This window comes from Manis pentadactyla, chromosome 9 (assembly GCF_030020395.1).
Source record: "Manis pentadactyla isolate mManPen7 chromosome 9, mManPen7.hap1, whole genome shotgun sequence".
NCBI classification, from domain to species: Eukaryota; Metazoa; Chordata; class Mammalia; order Pholidota; family Manidae; genus Manis; species Manis pentadactyla.
In genome coordinates, this window is record NC_080027.1 from 29,007,912 (window position 1) to 29,015,200 (window position 7,289).

A 7,289-nucleotide genomic window follows, 5' to 3' on the forward strand; every position below is an offset into this window, starting at 1 on the left:
CAGATAGTTTAAGCAGCCCAGGTGTTTTCCACACACTCTCACCTCCCAGCAAACTCTCCTGAATGCTGGGTGGCTGTGTCACTGATCGTTATGGTCCTGCCTCAGGAACTGACAGTCTGCTTCCTTTTTTCTGTATCTTTGAAACCCTATTTAAAAAAATAATAAACTCAAGATTCAAGCACAGCAGCTGAATGCATTTTTTGCTTGTGAAAGCCCAGTTTTCAGTAGGAAACTACTCCTGCCCCACCCCATTTATTTTTGCCCCAAGGTCAAGTATCCTGATGAAGCTCAGCAGCTATTGTATCCATTTCCTGCCCAATGTGACAGACCCAACAAGACCATGATTAGCTTTTCATTACAGATACACAGGATTGCCTTGGGCAAGTTAGGTGGTCCATGTCCACCACAAAAATGTGATAGGGGTTAAGTTAGACTAAATCTTCATATGGTGTATAGAGCTTTATGGTTTGCATAGTGCATTATAGTTTGCCCTGTTTACACATTACTTTATGGGATATTTACCATAGGTCACTGTCCAACCATCACCTTTCTCCTAGATTATCGTAAACCTTCCCATGTTTCTCAGTTCCACTCTCTTTTTCTTTCTTTTTTTTTTTATTGAGGTATACTTAACATACAATAAAAAACACAATTCTGGGTTGTTCACTTTGATGAGTTTTGACAGTTGCACACACTGTGTAACTGCCATATGCAAGATATAAAACACTGCCATCGCCCCAGAACATTTCCTCATTTTTCTTTCCAGTCAGTTTCCTTCTTTCCCCCAGGTGACTGTTTTCTGATTTCTATCACTATGAATTATTTTTTCTGTACAGGGATTTCATTTCAAGTCAATGGAATCATATGCATTTGTATTTTCTTTTTTGTGGATTTAAGTATGTGCATTTCTGTATTTTCTTTTTTCATGGATTTAAGAATCACCTGTGTTATGTGTTATCAGGAGTCCCTTCCTTTGTATTGCCAAGTAGTATTCCCTCGTATAAATATACCATGATTTGTTCATGAATTCATCATTTGATAGAAATCTTTGGGATTTTGTGGGCATAATTTTTGCTATTACAAATATGGCTGCTATAAAAATTTTTCATACAAATACTTTCGTGAACATATGTTTTCATTTAACTTGGACAAATACCTAAAAAATGAAATTGCCGGGTCACAGGGTAGGTGTATGTTTAGCTTTGTAAGAAACCACCAGGTGGTTCTCCAAAGCAGTTTGTCAGATTATATGAGTTGTCAACATCCACTCTTGCTTCCTCCCATCTTTTCTCTTCATAGGCTCCAGAACAATCTAAAACATAACCTTGATCCCATCGCTTTCCTGTTTAAACCATTTCAGTGGCTTCCCACTGCCCTTGAGATAAAGTTCAAGGTCTTTAACATAGCCTGGATGATTTGGTACCTCACTTTGTATTCAGCTACTGCTCCCCCTTTCTTCCTACCCCCCTGTAGCTGCATCCCAGCTGTACTGGAAATGTTTCCATTCCTTGTGTGTGAAGCTCTTTTCCTCCTCAGCGCTTTTGTACATGAGGTCTCTTTTCCTGGGTAGCCCTTCTTCACTGGTTAGCCCCTCTGCCTATTTATCAGCCAAATTCCCATTTCAAAATTACATCCTCAGGGACTCATTCTTCAGATTAGGTCAGATCCCCTGTTACCTGTTCCTGTAGCACCCAGCCTTCTCCTCTTCATATTCATTGCGCTGCTGTTATTTTTAGCCTTGCATATATTTATCTTAAATTTTTCATACATTATACAGTCACGTGGTTCAAGAATTCTCAAAAGTTATTCATAAAAATCTTTATTCCCACCACTGTTGCCATTTGCCTGGTTTCCCACCTATATTAAGAAAAAGAAAAAGAACTCCTTGGAATGGTTTTTTAAATCTTTCCAGAGGTTAAAAAAAAAATGCCTATATAAGATTTTACACACACACATACACTATACTAATTATATTCTATACACTCTTTGTCAATGACGCCCAGTGTTCCACTCTATGGCTGATCTAGGCCTATACTGATGGCTTTTTAAGTTATTTTTAATCTTTTGCTGTTACACAGTCATATAACATATGTTACTTTTTATGAGTGTGAGAATGCCTGTGTATTTTAACAGAGTTGGTAATTTGCCCTCTAGGGGGTTACACCACTTTGTAGTTCCACCCACAATGTATCCACCTACCTGTTTCCCCTTGGCCTCATCCATTTGGGTTGCAGAACACTAGGGCATTTGGAAATCTGGGAGCAGAAAAATACTATCTCATCACAGTTTTGGTTTGCATTTTTTCTGTAAGAAACAAGCATCTGGTAGGATTTTTGTTGTATTTTTAATTACTTAGCACAGTGTCTGGTATGTGGTAGATAGCCAATACATTTATTGACACAATAGTAAAGATATGTATTATTATTAATGCAGAATATGACATATGTTAAATATGTATTTCATATGTATTAATATATAATAGGCATATGTATTATTTACCAGTTTATATATTTGTTAAATGAATGAAAAAACTGGATGGTGATTAAAGAGCTTAAGGTGAAGTGATTTAAGACATATAGCTTGTAAGTGGAGACTTTCTGGCACCAAGTCCAGTATGCTTTCTATTAATCTATGCAGCTTCCTATTTCTAGAACAGTCCAGAAGGAGAAAGGAAAAGGAGATGCCATTAAAAGATGGAAGGTAAAATCTTAGCTCTGCCTTGGTCTTGGTGTTACTGTCGAAATAATTTATGTGATGCCAGGTTTTCCTATTGAGGAAAACTCTCCTACTGGAGAATACCTAGCTCGGGGCCAGCTTCTGGAGTCTCATAACAACCCTGTTTAACTGAGACCATGACCCTGAGGGTCAACCAGAACCAAGTATGAGTCTCAGCTCTGCTCCTAACCATGAGACTGTCTTCTCCCTGAGATGCAATCCCCTATCGGTGAGAAGGAGATGACGACACCTACCCTGAGTGGAAGCCTTGAGGCTCCTGCTCGCCCCATTCTCTCCTCCCTGCTTGTACTTGGTGACTCCAGGTACCTGGCAGAGCCAACTGGGCCCAGGGTGGGCTGATCTAAGTTAGCGCAGTCAGAATGCCAAAGGGATTAGAGAGCAGAACCTAGGGGCTCTGTTAATTCCTGATTTGGGAAGCGGGGTGAAACCAAGACTGGGAGCCCTATTCAACTGCAGGCTGGAAGAGAGGGACGGCCATGATTATGCCAGAGGAAGACCAACACGTCAGCTTTTGGAGATAAGCATGGCTTCATGTGGCAATGTTGAACCCCATAGAGAGAGAGACTTTTTACAGACCATGCCAAACAGTCAGGCCACCCACATAGATTGAGGAAGGAAGACTACGGGCTTTCTGGAGGCCTCCAAAGAAGAAAGCGGGGGGGAAAGGGCTGAACCATGAGTGCCTGATCCTTTTCCCAAATTCATCAGTCAAAGGCTGGGAGTGTAACCCTAATGGAGGTCCTCATACCTGGAAACAAGGAAGGTCACCCTAACATGGAGGTGTAGAGAGAAGCAGGGCCAAGAGACAATACTCCCTAGAGAACTAGCTCCAGTTGTCTGGGTTTTGACTTCCTAGCTTCTGTTTCTTGTCTCTCTTCTGAAGCCCCGTCACATTTCTTGCCCTTAAGCTCTCACAGATACATGTAATGTATCTTTGTAATGATATGTCCCCTTTTATTTAAATTCTTTCATGTGGTGCCTATTCCTGGTAACCTACAAAACTTTATTAGGACTCTAAGTCACATAATGGTTGTAAAGTTTAAATAGAAAAATGAATATAGGGCACCACGTATGGTGGATTCAATATATGTTTAGTTTTATATATATATATATATATATATATATATATATTTTGATGGGGCAGAGCTCTGAGCCTCAGCCAGTCAAACCACTCCTGATTTGAACATGACTCCACACAAACCCCAATGTCTTGAAATTTCTGTTGGAAGGCCAAACAGCCATAAAAAATAGTACATTTGCAAGGAAAACATTGTTGAAGACTGTGGGTAAAATTGTGATATTTCCAGAATATCTCGCCTGGCTTTAGTATATCTGCATATCAATAGGCGTTCAGAGGTGGAAAGAAGTATGCCTTTAGTGCATTTTCATCATTCCTCAGGGGTGGAGAGAAGTTGTCTCCATATCAATGGGTAATTACCTAGGCAACTGGAGGGCTTATCTGTACCTGAGAGGGGAGGGGGAGGGCTGGTTTTGCTTCTGCTGGAGATGGAAAGAGAGAGATGGCCCCAGACTGCAGTTTGTGAGCAATAAACAGATTTTAAACTTTATTTCTCCCTTTGACTAATTTTGGTTTTCAGAGGTATTTTACCCAGGGATTTCCTCTCCCAGGATTTACAAAGACATATCTGTTATGGGCTGGGAAGACTGTGGGGTTGTAGCTGGAGCCAGACCTCCTTGCAATTTAGGCCCCAACGCCTGCTAGCTGGGGAGGCTTACAAAAGTCATCACCTCTATGGGTCTGAATTTTCTCAAAGATACAAGAAAAACCTAGTTTGTGTGGTTTTGTAGCACTAAATGTGCTCCCAGTGTATAGTGAATGCTCCGTAGATGATTAGTATTATTCTCAGCACTCCCAAGAAGGATCAGGAGGACCTTCCTTACTGATAATGTGAGTTACTTGCTTGATTATGTTTCCCTTTTTGCCTGGAGTTGAGAATCCAAGTTAAAATGTAGTCCTGACAACCCTGTTACCATTAACGTCAAATATTGTAAACCCCCTTTCCCGGCTCTTGATTTTCTTCTTCTGAAGCTTATGAACCACTAAGAAGCTTATTAACCTGAGCAGACATGGGCATGTGTACACATGTGTGTGCACACACATACACAAGCTTCAGTTATTTTTTAAGGCAATTCCCACTTGGATAATTCCCTGCCAAGAGAAAATGTAAATCACTTTCCAGTCAAGCATCCAGGGGCTCTGCAAACTAGTTCAAGAGAAATTCAATCATGGACTACGTAACAGAAACTGGGCAGCCAGCCAGTAAACTTCTGTGTGGTGTTTTAAGAAAAACAGAGGGAAATGCAACATGCTCTTTGTCAAGTGATCAGGCCCATCTCCCCTGGGCTGAAAGCTAAGCCCTGGAAAGGACCATGTAGTTTGGTGGGTGGAGCAGAGGAGGGTCTTTGAGGGATCAACTCCCCTGGTTGACTTACCGGCTACAGAAAATGCTGAAGAATGAGACACCAACTTCAGCATCCAAGATGTTGTTTCTGAAAGTGTCACAGATCAGAAGCTGCTAAGGGTGGAGTGGGGGTGGGGATATGGGGGGTAGAGGGAGATGGGAAGGGAGCTGGTGCCAGATCACAGAGGGAAGGGAGTTCAAACCTTCCCCAAGCTGCTGTGGGGAGCCCTCTGGACCATTTTAAACGATGCTATTGTTTTCCTTTCTCTCAACTCATCCATTGATTGAACTAGGAGTCTGGAGGTTTATCACGTAACTACCATAAAAATACTTGGAGGTAGATTTTCTAACTTTTCCTTTTGAGGAAACTGAGACTCAGAGGGAAACTTAGCTGCCTAAGATTCCCTGGGTGGGTGGAGCCGACACTTAAACCTCAGAGCCTCCAGGCCCGATCAGCATTTTTCCAGCTTGGCTCCAAGGCAAGAACAATATCTTATTTATTCATCTTTGTTTCTCCTACCCCTCCCTGTCTGGTGCCAGCTCTCCAAAATTTAGTTGAGTTTAGGGGGTTGAAAAGTCAAACCTGACCTCACCATTTTTGCCTCCAGCTGGCCCTGGAACAGGCTGTAGGAGCCGGCAGGCTAAGTGCCTTTGAGGCCAGAGGCCCTTTTCACCCCTTCTGAGCATATTCCCATTTCCTGTCCCGTCTGGGAGAGGAATTTTGCCCATGGGAGCTGTCTCAGGTGCCGACTGCTCCCCTGACCTTTCCGTGCCTCCCCAACACATTCCTGCATCTAAATCAGCACTGGTCAATGTTTCACTCCTCCGGCTACCCTCCCTGCTGGCTCTTCTGAAGCTGGTGAACAATTAACCTCCAGCCACTCTTAATCTTCTCTTCTCAGAAGCCTCCCAACACTTTACTGCTGGGTGTCAATGATCTACCAAATCCACGGGCACCCAGGGTGCCTCCCTGGTCTTCAAGGAGCCCCTTATATACATTTGTACCATGCTTCCGATGATGTATGGCTCTCCCAAGCAAGGAAATGTACCTTCGGGGACACCTGAGCCGAAGTACCTGCAACTCTTGAGTCATGTTTTCTGCCAGAAATTCTTACGAAGAACCACAGAAGAGGAACGAAGATTCTAGACTAGTTTTGATACATACGAGGCAGATGACCTCAGCCAAGTCTCTCAATTTGTGCAGGCATCCTTGTTTTCATTTCTAAAATGAAAGAGCTATTAAATGAGAAGAGCCATTCTTCCCTCTTACATTTGTATGCAGATTAAACAAAAATGTTTGCAAAAGTTTAATCCATACTAACAATTTAATAAGTATCCATACTAAAGAAAGTGCAGCCTAAAGTTCATAAAATCGTAGAATGCTGGAACTGGAAAGCACTTGATTGAGTTTGTACGTTTTTTACAAGTGAGGCAGCCCAGAGAGAGAAGTCTGGGATATAGTCAATGATCTTTCAGCCAGTACAGATCTAGACAGTTTAGCTCTTTCTAGTAGAAATTCAATATCTAAACCAGTCGTACAATTTAAAAGCTTCTTGTAATCACATTGAAAAAGTCGAAACAGGAGAAATTAACCTTAAAAACTTATTTACTTAACACAATATATGTGGTATATTATCATTACATATAATCAACATAAAATTATCAATAAAATATTTTATGGTTTTTTAAAATTCTAAATCTTCAAAATCTGGTGTATATTTTACACTTATAGCACAATCAACTCAGCCACTAGCCACGTCTGGCTATTAAGCACTTGAAAGGTAGCTACTGTATTGGACAGCACAGGTCTAGTTCAATTCAAGGCAGCAATGTTTTTGCACCTGTTGTATGCCAGGCACTCTATCAGATGTGGGGATAGGAAGATAAATCAACACAGCAGGGCACTAGGTGGACAGCCTTGGAAGCTACAAACCATAATCCAAGGCAGGGAGTCCCTCCCCAGTTTGGCTGCTGGATTACTCACTGGTATTTTTGACTGAGCAAATCAAAAAGAAAAATATCTGTATCTCCAGGGCATTTTCTTCTGCTCAGGTATCAGGGGACAGAAAAACATGTTCTAGGCATTGTGCTCTGCACTTGACAAATTTTGTCTGGTTTACAGCTCATTGT